The sequence below is a fragment of the Peromyscus californicus genome, unplaced genomic scaffold, assembly GCF_007827085.1.
Source record: "Peromyscus californicus insignis strain IS unplaced genomic scaffold, ASM782708v3 Scaffold_5__1_contigs__length_169319896, whole genome shotgun sequence".
In the NCBI taxonomy this organism is placed as follows: Eukaryota; Metazoa; Chordata; class Mammalia; order Rodentia; family Cricetidae; genus Peromyscus; species Peromyscus californicus.
In genome coordinates this window covers 137,412,396-137,431,353 of record NW_026294573.1, presented here as the reverse complement: position 1 = coordinate 137,431,353, position 18,958 = coordinate 137,412,396, and positions in this window count along the sequence as shown.

The following is an 18,958-nucleotide window of genomic DNA, read 5'->3' as shown; positions in this document are numbered from 1 at the left end:
GGGGGGGGGCAGGGAGAACAGTGGCTAGAGAGAAAAATAGCTCAGTGGTTAAGAGCACTCAGCTGCTCTTCTAGAGGACCCTAATTGAATGCCCAGCAGACATGTAGTAGCTCACAACTGTTGTGGAATATTACCTTAACTATGTAAAGATGTGTTACATTTGTTTATGCTGCATTTGTTTAATTATGTAAAGATGTGTTGCTGTTTTACCTTGCCTGCCTGATTGGTCTAATAAAAAGCTGAATGGCCAATAGCTAAGCAGTAGAGGAATAGGCAGGGCTGGCAGGCAGAGAGACTAGTAGGAGGAGGAATGTAGGCTCAAGAGAAAGAAGAGAATGAGAGAGAAAGAGAGGGAGACACCTGGGGCTGGCTAGCCAGGCAGCCGCCAGCCAGCCCAACACAAAGTAGAACATAAAAATGAAAAGAAAGGTAAAAAGCCCCAAGGCATAAACGTAGATGAAGAGAAACAGGTTAATTTAAGTTGTAAGAACTAGTGGGACAAGCATAAGATAAGGCCGAGCATTCATAACTAATAAGAAGTCTCCATGTCATGATTTGAGAGCTGGCTGGTGGCCCAAAAGAAAGCCTGCTACACACAAGTGTCTATAACTCCAGTTCCAGAGGCACCAGACACACAGGTGGTGTACAGACATACAGGCAGACAAAACACCCATACACATAAAAATACTAATGAAATTTATGAAAAAATTATGTAAGAATGAGCCTAACCAAGGAGGTTGAAAAACCTTTTCAGTGAAAACTTTAAGACATTAAAGAAAGAAACTGAGGATGGCACTAGACAATGGAAAGAGTCTCCATGTTCCTGGACCAGCAGAATTAATGTTGTAAAATGACAATATTACTAAAAGTCATCTATAGATTCAGTGCTATACCACTTCTGGGCATGTACCCAAATGAATATATTCTCCAACAGAGATACTTGAACATCTATCACAAATGCAAATGATACTTTTCATATAACTAAAAAAAAAGAAAAAAGAAAATAATCCTAAAATTCATAAGGAAATATAAAAGACCACAGAGAGCTATATAGTTTTTTTAATTTGTATTTTTATTTTGCAATACAATTCAGTTCTACATATCAGCCACGAATTCCCTTGTTCTCCCCCCTATGGCCCCCCTCACCTTCCCCCCTAGCCCACCCCCCATTCCCACCTCCTCCAGGGCAAAGCCTCCCCTGCAGACTGAGATCAACCTGGTAGACTCAGTCCAGGTAGGTCCAGTCCCCTCCTCCCAGGCCAAGCCAAGCGATCCTGCATAGGCCCCAGGTTTCAAACAGTCAAATCATGCAATGAGCACAGGACCTGGTCCCACTGCCTGGATGCCTCCCAAACAGATCAAGCCAATCAACTGTCTCACCCATTCAAAGGGCCTGATCTAGTTGGTGACCCCTCAGCCATTGGTTCATAGTTCATGTGTTTCCATTTGTTTGGCTATTTGTCCCTGTGCTTTATCCAACCTTGGTCTCAACAATTCTCGCTCATATAAACCCTCCTCACTCTCGCTAATTGGACTCCCAGAGATCCACCCAGGGCCTAGCCATGGATCTCTGCATCCAGATCCCTCAGTAGTTGGATGAGGTTTCTAGCATGACAATTAGGGTGTTTGGCCATCCCATCACCAGAGTAGGTCAGTTGGGGCTGTATCTCGACCATTGCCAGCAGTCTGTTGTGGGGGTATCTTTGTGGATTTCTGTGGGCCTCTCTAGCACTTTGCTTCTTCCTATTCTGTGGTCTCCATTTACCATGGTCTCCTATTCCTTGTTCTCTCTGTTGTTGATCCAGCTGGGATCTCCCGCTCCTCCAAGCTCTCTTTCCTTCGACCCTTGCCCTTCATTACCCCCACTCATGTCCAGGCTGTTCATGTAGATCTCTTCCATTTCTCCATCATTGGGCAAGAGAGCTATATAGTTTTAAGTAGCAAGAACACTACTGGCGGTATTAAAAAAAATGTGACTTCAAATTTTACTACAAAGCTATAATGACAAAGAAAACATGGTACTGGCACAAAACAGAAATGTAGATCAATGAGACAGAATAAAGGACTTGGAACCTAAATAGCTATAGACATCTAAATTTTGACAAAGGTATAAAGATACAATGGAGAAAGGCCTGTTTAACAAATGGTACTGGCAATAGTGCATATCCAGTGAAAAAGAATGAAATTAGATCATATCTCTAACCCTGCACAAAACTTAATTCAAAATAAGCCAGGCATGGTGGCACAGGCTTTTAATCCCAGCACTTAATGAGTCAGAGGCAGGCAGATCTCTGAGTTCCAGGCTAGCCTGATCTACAGAGTGAGTTCCAGGACAGGCAAGGCTAAACAAGGAAACTCTCTTTGTGTGGTGTTTGAATGAAAATGCCCCCAGTAATCTCATGGGGGTGGCACTATTTGAAAGGGTTAGGACATGTGGTCTTGTCGAAGTAGGTGTGGCCTTGTTGCAAGACACATCACAAGGAGATGGGCTTTGAGGTTTCAAAAGACCAAGCCAGGCCCAGTGGCTCTCTCACTCTCTCCCTGCTCTCTGCAGATCCAGATGTAGAACTCTCAGCTACCTCTCCAGCACCATGTCTGCTTCTTTGCCACCATGCTTCCCACTATTGATGATAATGGACTAAACCCTGAATAGGAGCAAACCCCAATTAAATGCTTTCTTTTCTCTTCTTTATTTTTTTAAGATTTATTTATTTATTATGCATACAGTGTTCTGCTGTCGTGTATGCCTACATGCCAGAAGAGGGCACCAGATCTCATTATTATATGGTTGTGAGCCACCATGTGGTTGCTGGGAATTGAACTTAGGACCTCTGGAAGAACAGTCAGTGCTCTTAACCTCTGAGCCATCTCTCCAGCCCCTAAATGCTTTCTTTTATAAGAGGTGCTATGAAAATCCACAGAGGAAACAGAAAGCAAGAAAAAAAAACACCCACCCAACAAAGACAAACCTAGAAATCAGCATCTGGACCTATAATCACCCCAAACTCATATACCTAGACACAATGAAAGACAGGACAATGTGTCTCCACTAGAGCCCAGCTGTCCTACCACAGTAGGCCCTGATTGTTCCAACATAGCTGAGGCACAAGAAAAAGACCTTAAAAGCACCTATATGAAGTTGATAAAGGTCCTTAAAGAGGAAATTAATTAATTCCTCAAAGAAAACCAAGAAAATACAAACAGTTGAATCAAACATTAAAACCATTCAAGACTTAAAAATGGAAATAGAAGCAATAAAGAAATCACAAATTGAGGGAATTCTGGAAATGAAAAATTTAGGAATTCAAACAGCAATTACAGAGGCAAACTTCACCAACAGAATACAAGAGATAGAAGACAGAATCTCAGGCATTGAAGATACAATAGAAGAAATAGATACACCAGACAAAGAAAATGTTAAATCTAAAAAATCCTGGCACAGAACATCTAATTGGGACATTATGGAAATCCCAAACCTAAGAATAATAGGAATAGACAAAGGAGAAGAAACCCAGGCCAAAGGCCCAAAAATATCTTCAATAAAATCATACAAAAAATTCTTAACCTAAAGGAGATGCTTATAAAGGTACAAGAAGCATACAGAGAACCAAATAGAGAGGACCAAAGAAGAAAGTCTCCTTGGCACATAATAATCAAAACACTAAACATAGAGGACAAAGAAAGAATATTAAAAGCTAAAGGAAAAAGGCCAAGTAACATATAAAGGCCGACCTATTAGAATTACACCTGACTTCTCAACAGAGACTAAAAGCCAGAAGGGTCTGGACAGATGTGCTGTAGACTCTAAGGGACTACAGATTCCAGTCCAAACTACTATGACACAAAACATCTAATTGGGACTCAGATTTGACTTATTTTTAGATTTAACATTTTCTTTGTCTGACAAAACTTTTGATCACCATAGATGAAGAAAATAAGAAATTCCATGATAAAGTCAAATTTAAACTATCTATGTACAAATCCAACCCAATAGAAGGTGCTAGAAGGAAAACTCCAACCTAAGGAGGTTAACTACACTCATGAAAACACAGGAAATAAATAATCTCACACCAGAAAAGCCAAAAGAAGGGAAACTGATAGACCAGCTTAGTTTGGTAAAACGCCATTTTGTTAAGGTCAGAATAAGTTGTTTCTATTTGCTGAAAATTCAAGTTTGACTCACATGAACCCCATCCTGACAAGATACTTTGTCATGGAATCTTGAGATTTTCTGCCAAGATGATCTGCAAATAATCTAATCTGCTATCTGCTTCTGTAAAATTCACTTGCAAAATTCTTATATTACAAAATCCCCAGTTTATACTTTTTCCCTATAAAAGGAGGCCTGAAAAGTTAACCCACACTGTACTCTCAAATCCCACTTTGGAGAGTCAGTTCTATGCATAGTAAATAAAGCTTGCTTTCAACAGGTTTTAATTTGGATGGTGGTTTTTCATTCTTGGCTGGAGGGGTTAACAAAATACACATACACACACCACTACTAAAACCACCACCACACCTCCACTACTACCACCACCACCAACAACAACAACAAAACAAAATAAAAAGAATCAACTGTAGTCAGAAGGTTTCTCTGTTTCTGCCCAGCCCGGTCCCACAGCCGCGTATAAAATAATTATTCAGAGGCTTATATCAATTACCAATTGCATGACCTATGGCAGGCCTCATGCTAGCTAGCTCTTATAACTTAAATTAACCTATTTCTGACAGGCTGTGGTGGCGCACGCCTTTAATCCCAGCACTCAGGAGGTGGAGGCAGGCTGATCTTTGTAAGTTCGAGGCCAGCCTGGTCTACAGAGTGAGATCCAGGAAAGACACAAAGCTACACAGAGAAACCCTATCTCAAAACCGCCCCCCCAAAAAAATTAACCTATTTCTATTAATCTATGTTTTGCCACGTGTTCCATGGCTTACCAGTCTGCTGGCATGTTGTTCCTTAGGCTGGCGTCTCTCTGCTCTGCCTTTCTTCTTCCTGTCTCTCCAATTTCCCACCTAGATATAACCTGATTTGCCATAGGCCAAATGGCTTTACTTATCAACCAATCAGAGCAACACATATTCACAGCATACAGAAAGTCATCCCACAGTAATCAACAATCATTAGTTATTGATATCTCTCAATATGGTCTCAATTGTCCAATAAAAAGACATAGAGTAACAGAATTGATGTGAAAACAGGATCCATTCTTCTGAAGCATCCAAGAAATACACCTCAACATCAAGGACAGAAATTATCTCAGGGTAAAGGGTTGGAAAAAGATATGCCAAGCAATAGAGCTAAGAAGCAAGCTGGTGTAGTCCTTTTAATATCTAACAATATAGACTTCAAATCAAAAGACATGGAGAAGGATACTTCAAACTCATCAAAGGAAAAATCCACCAAGATGACATTTCAATTCTTAACATCTATGCCCCAAACACAAGGGCACTTTTGTAAAAACAGCACTACCACAGCTTAAATCACATACTGACCCTCACACAATGATAGTGGAAGACTTCATTACCCCATTCTCACCAATAGACAGGTCATCCAGACAAAAACTAAATAGGAGAATACTGGAGCTAACAGATTTTATAAACCAATTGGTCCTACCAGAAGTTTACAGACCATTAAACTAAACACAAAGGAATATAACTTCTTCTTAGCACCCCATGGAACCCTCTCCAAAATTGACTATATACTTGGTTAAAGCAAAAGCAACTCCAACTTTGTAAATAATCTAATGTCCAATGTCTAGGATCCACTCATGATCTGGAATACTCCCAAGGGCGTGGGTCACTTCTCTGGTTCTGTCCTGTACAGCACACACAGCTTGTCTTCAAGGCTTCAGCTGTCCTCACTCCACCATTGCTGCTGTTCTTGGTGGTCATCTCATGGTACTGGCATCTCCAAAATGCTGAGGTGTCTTGATGCAACTGGCCTGCACTTTTACCAATACCCTCTCCTGAGTTCTCTTCAAGGACTCCAGTCCTGCCACATAGTGCCAAGGCTCAGCTGCTCCCTTCAAAACCAGTACCACCTAGGTGACTTACACTATCAAGCTCAGCTTCAAGCATGATATACAACCTTGGCCACATCTGGAACACAGCTTCTGTGTGCTGACCTTGAGGAAATGTGGGGGTCCCTGAACCTAACTCCCTGTTCAGCACACCATCTGTGGGAGGCCAGCTCCCACCTTTTAAAGGGTTCCTATGAGAAAGAGAGAGGAATAAGAAACTTTTAGATAGAAAGATAGTAGAGAGGAGACAGATAGAAACAGGATAGCTTCGGGAGGACCTGGATCAAAATCCACCGGCCCCATCTGTCTTTTCAAAAGGGCTTTTTATAACAATGCCAAGGGATGGGGCAAAAGACCTCCCCCTTGCTAGATACCGCACAGCCAAATGCAGACCCTTCCAAATACCTGGTAACCACACCTATTGTCCAATCATTCCCCTATGCAGCCCTGCTGGGTAAAGCAAGCTCAGACCTCACTAGGAAATCTCTGTGGGTCTCCATAGCTCCTCCTTCTTCATATATTAAAGGGCCCCTTAGATAGACTGTGTCTGCCTTAGGTCATCTTCTTCAGCTAGACAAGCCTTACCCATCTTCCAGATACACTTTCCGCCATGTGTATTCTGTCTTAGGTTGGAAGCTAGCAAGAAGAATGTTGCCCATCCCTGACTACCAGCCTCTGGCAAGGAGAAGTACAGAGCTTAACTCAGCTCTGACTCAGGTCCCTACTAAGAGCTTGCAAGTAGTTGGAACAACCACAGAAATCCCTAGGGCTGCCACATACCCCAGTAAAGGAGTAGAAGATGATAAAGATGGAATATACTTTTCAAATGGGTCTAAGATGTCCATAACAGCCTTAAGCTGTGCCAAGCCCTTTTTTAAAATGAATAAACTCTTGATACAAACACATCAAATAAATCAATAAACTCCAGATGCAACTGCATCAAACTTAAAGACTCCCGGGACTGGTGAGATGGCTCAGTGGTTAAGAGCACTGACTGTTCTGCCAGAGGACCTACGTTCAATTCCCAGCATCCACATGGCAGCTTATGACTCTGCAACTCCAGTTCCAGAAGATCTTCTGACTTCCTCAGTCATTGCACATAAATGGGGCACAAACATACATGTATCATATACATAAAAAAAAATAAAATAACATTAAAAAAAACTTAAAGACTCCCTTAGTTTCACCAAACCATGGTTCATTAATATCAACAGATTAACATAATTCTAGTAGGAATATTACTATATATTTACAACTAGCATGAATATTACTATACATATTTATAACTCTTCCAAACTTACATTCAAAAGCAAACTCTATATAGGACTACTTTGCAAACTTTAGCAAACATCTAAAAGAGATCTTTTAATATAACTATTTACATTTTCTTCCAACAAGACAGATGGTGAATGAATCATGAGCCACCATAATTTAAATTGCAGGTGAACTCAGAATTGTTTCATTTCTGAAGTTTGAAGTTCAGAGTCAGTTTTAATACCAGTCCCAAAGTTCAACTGACAGTTTGAAACCAGAGCCTAATTCATCAGTGGCACTAGGGCCTTAGTATATAGCTCCCTCAACCCTGGGATTCGGTGAGTGCTGTTACCAGGGGGCTGTTACACTTGGAGCGATGCTGCTCTCCCTGAGCCACCTCCCCTGCCTGACCCTCCTAACCATTTTGGAACCAGCAGAAATGCACCCAGTGGCAGATGGACACCAGCCAAGGAGTGGTCCCTTTACCCAGTCATGCAGTTCCCCTGAATGCAACAATTCAACTAAATTCAAACAAGAGGCTCTGAACTTTCACTCTTAGCCATAGAGGCATTTTCAGTTAGCTTTCCCTAGGAGAAAACTGCTCCAGGGCAAAAGCTGCTAGATGGCTGGGGAAAAGTCCTTTCAAAAGATACTTTATTACAGCCAGCAAACAAAAACTGAGTGGTATTAGCCACTAGCTCTGTTCAGGCATTTACAATCCCAGTCCTGAGGCCTGAGCACTCTCAACTGCCTCTCACCCCAGAGGCTCAAGGTTCCTCCTGCTGCTATGAGCCATGGCTCTTCAGCAGCCCTGGCTCCTGGAGGAAACCCAGCCACAACTGCTCCACCCCCAGCTCCATTTACATTCACTTGCACTATATTTCCCTGGGTGTCTGGCTGTTCAATTACAGGGAATATTTGAAAGCCTTGCACCTCTTCCCCTCTGCTAACTGCCTCCTGAATACTGGCTTGAAGAGGAGACACAGGGCTAACAGTGAGGGTCTGCCATGTTCTGGGAGGTTTTTATGCCAGGGCAATTATGGGCAGCTTTCCCATTCTGATAGGTGACTCCCCAGGTGAGTTTAGTTCTACCCCTACTGAAGGAAGAGAGACCTGAAGAGCTTCCAGTTTTTGAGAAAGAGAAAGTACTAAGTTTTTCAAGCCCTTTAGTTCCTCCCTTGTCACATCCCCAGAGTTCTGTTCCTTACACTCAGCTTCATGGCCAAGAGGGAACTGACCCTGATTAAACGATGTTGTAAAAGTGTTCTCATCTAGCAGCAGTTCCAGCAGAGCAGAAAGTTTTGTTCAGCCCATGTGCACCTCAGGAAAAATTCCCCCCTACCCCTATCCTGAATTAATGCCCACAGGCCAAAAGCTTCCACAGGAATCTTTTCTGGGTCATATTCCTTATAATATTTTTGCATTTTGACTCTTATTCTCCCCCAGGAGTCTGCAATTCCTCTACAAACTCCAAGAACCTCAGCACTTGTTGCAGTTCTACCTTAACTCCTCTAGTTTTCAGACTTTCTACAAGCAAATATACTATTTCTCTGCCCCATACTGGCTTTTATTTCTCAGACTGCTAAATCCACAGTGCTACTTGTTCCTGGATGCTGTTTTATGTGCATCAGGTCTGGCACTAAGGAAATTCTACTCTTACCCTAAATTCCTTCCTACACAATATTCCTATATCTAAACCCTATATTCTTACCTAATTTAATAGATAGAAATTAAGAGAGAGATAGAAAGAAACCTAGACAGCGAGAGATACTTGCAGCAGCCTAGTCTTCTCTATATACAGGTTTCGCTCCTGAAGAATAAAATACCACTGTCTAACCTTTTCATAATTCACAACCGGACATGTCCAACTGCTTCTGTGGTGTTATCCTACTCCCACCTACTATCCTCTGCACCCAAGTCCCTAGTTTTGGCACCATCTGTGGGGGTCCCTGAACCTAAGTCCCTATTCAGGGAACCATCTGTGGGAGGCCAGCTCTCATCTTTAAAGGGTTCCTATGAGTAAAGAGAGGAATAAGGTAGAAAGAAAGTGGAAAGGAGATAGAAACACAGGAAACCTCTGTGGGTTTCCACAAGGAAATCATTCCCAGAAGACTTTACCTCAATGATGCTGGTCTCTTGTTAATCTCTGTTAATTTCTCCCAGCAAATCAATTATCCCAGCAAAGCAAAGGTTTCACTTAATGGTTCTGGTATCTTGTTAACCATAGCCAATTCTTCAGCCCCTGCTCTCAGGGGGCAGAGGCAATCAGATCTCTGTGAGTTCAAGGCCAGTTTGGTTTACAGAGCAAGTTTCAGGACACCCAGAGCTACACAGAGAGACCCTGTCTCCAAACACCAAAAAAAAAAAAAAAAGTTCCCTCTCTTAATGCAGCTCTTCTGAACTGCCAGGCAATACCTTTCCACAAACCTGTTGTTTCTCTTTTCCTTTATAGTAAGTAGGAGGTCGAGAATAGTTAGGTTTTTGTAATTTATCTGTACTTCTAAAAAGCCATTTATTTATTTATTTATTTATTTATTTATTTATTTATTTATTTATTTATTCATCTACTTATTGTTTTTTGAGACAGGGTTTCTCTGTGTAGTTCTGGCTGTCCTGAAACTTGCTCTGTAGATCATGTTGGCCTCAAACTCAGAGATCCAACTGCCTCTGACTCTCCAGTGCTGGGATTAAAGGCATATACCACCACACCTGGTTTTCCTATTTATTTCTGACATATCTTTTAAACTTGGAATGTAGTTTGTGAAACTCATTAATTTTTTTAATTATTAATTTTATCATGTTTTTTTTTAAAAAGATGTTTTTATATTTCAGTTAAAGCAGGCTGGGCATTCATGATTATTGCTTAGAACTCTCAACTTAGCATACAAACAAAAACAAAAAATTAGAATCAAATGTTCCTCATTGAAGGAAGCATAAAGCCAATTATCTTTAATTAAATTTTAGCATTTCCCAAATGGTAAAGTAGTTGTATAAACACAACTAACACATTTATGAAGCATAAAACCAACTAGAGTACAAAATGGCAGTTTTTCTCCCAACATTTTCTCCTTCCTTGAGCTAATATTGGAGGAGTGACAGGAAAAAAGTTGAAAACTAGAAAATTAACAAGAGAATATTCTAAAGCAAATAAAACAAAAATAAACTCAGTGCTTTGAAACTACATACATTGAAAACAAGCAATTTGGATGCTTAACCATAGGTTCTGAAGCCAAGAAAAAAAATATCCAAAAAAATAGGATCCTAGCAACCAGCTCAGAATAACCAAAGGAACATCAAGTAAACCATGAGAAGTCTCAGCCCTAAGAAGAATTCACCAGCATCCATGTGCAGCGGCAACACTAGACCATTGAACACAAAGAGCCCATGCTGGTACCTGGCACCAACTCATCTTACTTCTTCAGTTGTGGTAGTTTGAATGTAATTGGCCCCCATAATCTCATAGGAAATGGTACTACTAGGAGGTGTGGCTTTGTTGGAATGGGTATGGTCTTGTGAAGAAGTGTGTTACTGAGGGGGTGGGCTTTGAGATTTTCTATGCTCAGTGTCAGCCCAGTGTCTCAGTTGACTTCCTGTTGCCTGCAAGATGTAGGACTCTCAGCTACTTTTCTATCATCATGTCTATCTGCACACTGCCATGTTCCCCATCATGATGATAATGAACTGAACCTGTAAAAGGTTCAATTAAATGTTTTACTTATAAGAGTTGCCATGATCATGGTGTCTCTTCACAGCAGCAGAAACCATAAATGGATCACCCATGGGGTCCATGTTTACACACCAAAAACTGATGATAGAAAACTTCAACTTTGAACTTTCACATGGAAAAGAAAATGAGATGGTTTATTCTAAAACCATGATTTATTTATTCATCATGAAATATTTATTCAGGACCATGATCCAGGAACACAGATTGCGGTTAACCCAAATACTGTGTTCCAAAATGGTAAGTCTCATGAACTTTTTATAGCAACGGAACAAAGTCACAAAGCAAGCTACTGTAAAAAATGCATTGATAGAGACATCAGATAGGGAAGTTACTGCAGAGAGGACGTCCCTACTAAAGGCCCCAGATGTTATCTGACAAAATTCTTAGCCTGTGGGAACCTAAGGAGTCTGCTTGTATATTCCCAAGAACATTCCCTGACTCACAAACATGTTTAAGCAAAGAGGTGGTATGGTGATATTTTAATTGTACTGAAATGTGATTTTATTTGTATGTTAATAAATAAAGTTGCCTGGGGGTCAGAGCTAATAGCAAGCCATAGCAGAAACTGGGCGGGTGGTGGTGCACGCCTTTAATCCCAGCTCTTGGGAGGCAGAGTTAGGTGGATCTCTGCATGTTCAAGGATACAGCCAGCATGGAGACATGCCTTTAATCTCAATACCAACCATAGAAGACCTGGAGGTCTGTACAGACGGCCAGTGATGAGGAGGTCATGTGGTTGGGTTTACAACAAATAAGAAGGCAGAATAGAAAGTCTATAAAAAAGACAAACCGACAGGAAGTAGCTCTCTTGCTGAAAAGGACAACAGCAGCAGTGAAGGGTAAGGTTTTTAGCTCTGACCTCTTGGGCTTTCATCTCTGCATTGGCTCTGTGTTTCTTATTTAACAAGACTGTTCATCTACAAGGTGGGCAATAAATGACTACTAAGGAGACTAAAGATACTCCAAGATAATCTGTCTCCAAACTGGTAACATTCCAGCTCTCTATAGCCATTAAAGTTTTAATCAGCAGAGAACATCTGATGATAAGCAACAGCTTGTTTGGATAAATTGTCATAGATGATTAAAATACTCTCCAATAGAACAACCAGAGCTAGAAACTAAATATCAAAATGGGGCAGCATCATAATCATTATTGTTAATGATGAACTCATTGGTTGATGATTATATCAACAGCAATTGATATATTTCCTGTCTGCTTGTTACCAATAATTACCTTATGCTGACCATGGCTGTTTTAATTGGGATTCTCTAAAGAAACGGAATGGATAGATGGTGTGTGTATAAGAGGTGGGTAGTGACTTACATGCTGTGGAATAATTCCTTTGTACAATGTGAAGATTTGTCACTGTCATTGGTTTAAAGAAGAAGCTGACTGGCCAATAGCTGGACAGGATAAGGTTAGGAAGGAAAACCAGACTAAGGACACTGGGAAGAAGGATGGAGTCAGAGGATCACCAGCCAGATGCAGAGGGAGCGGATGAACATGCCATGCTAATAAAGGTATTGCCACATGGAAGAGAGTAGACAAGAAATATGGATTAATTTAAAATGTAAGAGCTAGTTAGTAATAAGCCTGAGCTACTGGCCAAGCATTTGTAATTAATATTAAGTCTGTGCATTTATTTTGGAGCTGGCGGTCAAAACAAAAACTCTGCCTACACTTAAAGGCTATGACTTGGATAGTCCAACACTGGCTGTCTTGTGATGGAAAAGCCAAACTCCAGCAGTTGTTTCATCCACTGGATGTCTCAGCAGTCTGAATCTGGCACTGTAGTCTTAGAATTTTACTAGAGAGCTGCTGTTCTTCAGTCTATGTTGGAATTCCAAAGAAGTAGGATCTAATGCCAGTGAAGGAATGCTCAGCAGCAGTGTAGATGAACTTGCCAGCAAGAATGAAGACAAGGAGGCAAAAAAGCAAAAGCTTCCTTCTTCCATGTCTTTTTTTTTTTTTTTTTTTTGATACAGTATCTCACTGTATGGCTATGATGGCTTGGATCTCACTATGTAGACCAGGCTGGCCTCAAAGTCACAGAGGTTCACCTGCCTCTGCTTCTGGAGTACTGAGATTACAGGCATGTGCCACCACACACTGCTCATTTACCACCAGAAGATATTGCCCAGATTTAGAGTGAGTCTTCCCATATCAAATTATCCAGTCAAGAAAATCTATCACATCCATATACAGCCACTTGCATTTTAAATGATTCCAGATGTAGTCAAGTTGACAACTAAGATTAGCCATCACAATGACTAACCATTATCAGGCCTTGATGCCATTCTGCATTTGTTCTTGTACAGATTCGAGGAATCATTCATACACATGTCCTATGAGTCTTGGAACCAACTGAATCCTCTCCATTGATAGCAATATCAAGAACATCCACTACATGATCCAGATGTTCCTTGATAGCTGGCATGTCCATAATGGTTTCTGTTTTCTTTGTAATACCCCTTGAATCATTCCCAAACACAAAAACAACAGAGTATGGTTCTAAGTTCAGAGATAAGACCTTTAAGCCTGAAGGAAAAAAACTCTACCATTTCTTCTGCTTGAACAACCTCAGTCCTTTGAATCTAGCAACATTACACCAATACTTAACACACACTTAGTATATCTGAGGTCAACAATGGTTTCAACTCCAAGAATATATTCTCTAAGACCACAAGACATCTCAACAGTGCCAGTGTTTTGAAGATGAGTGTTGGAGGCGTGGAGGTACTTTGCAGCAATGAAGGAAGATCTCAACATAGTTTTTGAAACACCTTAGACTGTCAAGGTAAGACACAGGAAGCTGCTGTCATGGAAACAGCATAGACAACATTTTATAGTTGTTTCTTGAGTGGCCACTCTGAAGCTGCTGTTTCTAGATTCTCTATTTCTTCTTCAAGAACCCTGAATATCTTTGCATAGTTATTTTACCATCTTTGTAACTTTTATAATTATAAAATTTAAAAGTCATATTACTGAAATTTTAAATAAAATTGTTATTAAAATAAAATGTGTAAGTATTTTAGTGGAGATTACATGGTAGATTAAGTCTGAGAAAATTGGTAATGTATAATATTGGATCTTCCTATTAAGTTGTCTCTTCTTCACCTGGGAAACTTGATACTTTTCTTGATATAAGTCTAATATATTAAAGTTTTGTTTATGGAAAGTAAAATTACCTCTGCAGATGTCACTATTACAAAACTCTAGAGTCTCCATTGCTGTGGGGTGGTCTGTATGTCAAATGTGTTGCTGATTGGTCAATAAATAAATCAGTGATTGGTCAGTGGCCAGGCAGGAAGTATAGGCGGGACAAGGAGGAGAAAAAACTGGGAAGTGGAAGGCTGAGTCAGAGAGACACTGCCAGCCGCCATGATGACAAGCCACATGTGAAGATGCCGGTAAGCCATGAGCCATGTGGCAAGGTATAGATTAATGAAAATGGATTAATTTAAGCTGTAAGAACAGTTAGCAAGAAGCCTGCCACAGCCATACAGTTTGTAACCAATATAAGTCTCTGTGTTTACTTGGTTGGGTCTGACGGCTGTGGGACTGGCACGTGAGAGAGATTTGTACTGACTGTGGGCCAGGCAGGAAAACTCAAGCTACAAATGGCGTCCAACGTGGTGGCAAGAGTTTCCACCTAAAAACTGAGAAAAAAGATTCTAAAACAGAGCTAAAAACAGCTTCCTAATTGTCTCTCTCAAATGAGTGGCAGCTGCCGGTTTGAGCTACTGGTGGGTTCCTGGCGTGTGCGCTTGACCTGCAGTATGGCGGGAATGAGGCCTCTGCAAGTGGCACATTAAGCTGTGTGGTGGATTTAGCCTTTGCTAGTACAAAAAAAAAAAAAGAGGTTTCTGGGCTACATGCTGCTTTGATAGAAGCATAGACCCACTATTTCTGAGAGTTGATGGCTCCCAGAGCTGGCGGAAAACGTATCACCGCCATGTTGGGAAGCTGAAGTGGGCGGAGCCAGCAGCACCAGCACCCTTTCAGGCTTAGAAGGCTGCAGTTTAAAGCAATGGGCTCAAGCTAATATAAAAAAATAAGCCACGTAAAGATGGCTACCACACAGAGAATCTGGATTATGTTCTCTTTGATATTCGTAACTGAAGAAAAACATTTGATTATAAAAGCTGTTGAGTTATGCCAAAATGTATATTTTAAAGGTACCTTGACTTCAAAATTTAGATATAAGGATATGTTGCTTTGGAAAGGAGATTCTGCTTTTGTTCCCACAGAAAGCCAGAGGCTAAGGATTTATTCCAGATTAAGATACATCAGGTTTGACCAGCCAAGACCCCCTAGAAGGTGACACCAAGGCCCAGATGATCCAACATCCAGAATGGTTTCAAGACAACTGGCTCAGACGATACAGCCTCACAGACTACTCCATGATCCTAAAATTTTCTTTGTTTCCCCAGAAGATACAGCGCCCCCCTCCAGCAGGAAGTAATAAGAGAAGCTACGCCCAAATTCCCAAATATACCAAGCTGACTTTGGAGATGTGTAAAGGTTAAAACCTTCCTTTTTAAGAAAAGAAAAGGGGAAGTGCTGTGGGATGGTCTGTATGTCAAATGTGTTGCTGATTGGTCAATAAATAAATCAGTGATTGGTCAGTGGCCAGGCAGGAAGTATAATAGGCGGGACAAGGAGGAGAAAAAACTGGGAAGTGGAAGGCTGAGTCAGAGAGATGACAAGCCACATGTGAAGATGCCGGTAAGCCATGAGCCATGTGGCAAGGTATAGATTAATGAAAATGGATTAATTTAAGCTGTAAGAACAGTTAGCAAGAAGCCTGCCACGGCCATACAGTTTGTAACCAATATAAGTCTCTGTGTTTACTTGGTTGGGTCTGACGGCACGTGAGAGAGATTTGTACTGACTGTGGGCCAGGCAGAAAAACTCTAGCTACATCCATCAAAAAAAAGTTAGAATGTAACAAATGCAAAATATAAAGTTAACAGACAAAAATTAGTTGTATTTGCTATACACTGGGCAACAAACTATCAGAAAAAAGAAATTAAGAAAAAAATCCTTGCTGGGTAGTGGTGGTACAGGCCTTTAATCCCAGCACTTGGGAGGCAGAGCCAGGTGGATCTCTGTGAGTTCAATGCCAGCCTGGGTTACAGAGCGAGATCCAGGTCAGGCACCAAAGCTACACAGAGGAACACTATCTCGGAAAAAAAAAAAACCCAAACAAACAAAAAAAGAAAAAACAAAAAGAAAACAATCCTACTTGCAATAGCATGAAAAAAATACAGGGACAGCAGGATGAATCCGTGGGAAACCACTGTGGAATAATCAGAATGGTGGTTTCTCAGAAAATTGGGGAATTGATCTCCCTCAAGACCAGTTATACCACTCTTGGGCATATACCCAAGGAATGCTCAATCATACTACAAAGATACATGCTCAACAATGTTCATAACAGCATCATTTGTAATAGCCAGAACCTGGAAACAACCTAGATGCCAACAACTGAAGAATGGATTAAGAAAATGTGGTACATATACGCAACGGAGTTACTACTCAGCAGAGAAAAACAATGACCATCTTGAAATTTGTAGGCAAATGGACAGAACTAGAATATATTATCCTGAGTGAGGTAACCCCAGACTCAGAAAGACAAACATGGTATGTACTCACCCATTAGTAGATACTATATATAAAACATAGGACAATCAGGACTACAACCCCCAGATCCAGGGAGGCTACCTAGCAGGGAGGACCCTAGGATGACTGTGGCTTATAATAAGTTCTGGTTTTGCCCAATCACGGGGGCAAGCTTTAGTGAAACATTTCACTACTACGATAAGAATTTGTACCACATCAAGCTGATGAAAGGATATGCTGGCTGTACTTTCAGGAGGGGAGGCTAAAATCTTTTAGATTATGGATAGCCCTATAGAAAAATGTCTGCCGTAAATCAAACAGTGAAGGGGAAGATGAATAGGAATTCTCACTTACACAACTTAAGTTAAAACATAGCTCTCTGAACAGATGAAGATAGATTTCTTCTGTATCCCAGAATCTAATCAATATTTGTACGTATAATTCAGCTATTATTTGGCCTAAAGGGGCTTATTGGGAAATGTTCTCATTTTTACTATTTTCTACAGAGAAAATATTTTCCAGTTTCAAACAACTCTGGATCTTGAATTATAACCTGTTTTATGTTAAACATTTAAGTGGAAAATGCTAAAGGACCACTGAACTTGATGTTGTATTTACATAGCTGTATCTGTATAAAATAATGATTATAAATGTTTGTTTAAAAAGGTGAGTGCAAATGTGAGATTTAACAAGAAGTTGTATATTTTCAACACTGTACACAACTCCTTTGTTACAAATAATTATTTATGCTTCTAAAAAAAAAAACAATCCTATTTGCAATAGCATGGAAAGAAAAATACAGGGACAGCAGGATGGCTCCATGGGAAAGGCTCTTGCTGCCAAGCCTAACACACTGAGTTCAATCCCAGAAACTCATACAGTAAAAAGAAAAAAATCACTCCCATAAGCTGTTTCTGACATTCACATGTGTGCCATGACACAAGCATGCATACATACAATAAGCCAATAAATAAAACACATGTCAAGAAACTAAAAAAATAAAAGACAAGTAACTCTAGCCTGAGATTAAATATCTGTATGGTGATACCATTAATGAAAGTAGACACAAATTATAATTGGTACGATATTCTATGTTCATGGATGGAAAATTAATATTGTTAAAGTGCTCATACTACGTGAAAGACCTACAGGATCAATACACTCCCTATCAAAATTCCAAAGGAATTTTTATAGAAGGGGAGATAAACACATAGACTTAATGTAAACCAATGCATAGCCGGGCGGTGGTGCGCACGCCTTTAATCCAGCCACTTGGGAGGCAGAGCCAGGCGGATCTCTGTGAGTTCGAGGCCAGCCTGGGCTACCAAGTGAGTTCCAGGAAAGGCGCAAAGCTACACAGAGAAACCCTGTCTCGAAAAAAAACCAAAAAAAAAAAAAAAAAAAAAAAAAAAAAAGTAAACAATGCATGTAAAGTCAACTAACTTGACAAGAGAACCAAGAAGATACTTAAAATTATCAGGAAGGTAAATTTTATGTAGCATTCTAAGTAAAATAAAAACAAAACCCACAGCAATATGGAAAGGGTAGGAGGAGACTTTTGAGGGTGATTGTTGTGGAATATTAGTTTAACTTGGTAAACATGTGTTGCATTTGTTTATGTTGTGGAATATTTGTTTAAAGATTGGTTGCATTTGTTGTTTACCTTGCCTGCCTAAGGCATCTGATTGATCTAATAAAAATCAAAATGGCCAATAGCTAGGCAGGAGCTATAGGTGGGACTTTGGATAGACAGAGTAAGTAGGAGGAGGAATCTAGGCTCAAGAGAGACAGAGTGACAGAGGTAGACACCAGGGAGTTGCCAGTTGCTAGCCAACCAGCCACAGAGGAAGCAGGAAAGCAGGACATGCAGATTGAAAGAAAGGTAAAAAAAGTAAAACAGATGAATAGAAACAGGTTAAATTAAGTTATAAGAGCTACTGGGACAAGCATAAGCTAAAGGCTGAGCTTTCATAATTAATAAGAAATCTCCATGTCATTATTTGGGAGCTGGTTGGCAGCCCAAAGATAATCCAGCCACAGGTGATGATGATGCTTATGGTCCTGATAATCATGGTTTCACAGGCAGGTATGTACTGCACAGCATTTTTGTCAGTCATATTCAATAATCGTTGCTTATATTTTAAATCTCTATTGTGACTGTTTCATATTGTTACATAACTAACTGGCTATTGCTTATATCTAGAAATATACTTTTCTGCACATGTACTGACCTACATATGGACTATCTTGCTAATTTTCTTATTGGTGACTTTGTTTTTATTTTGTACAATCATGTCATCTGAATAATTTTTAACTGCTTTTTTTTCCTTT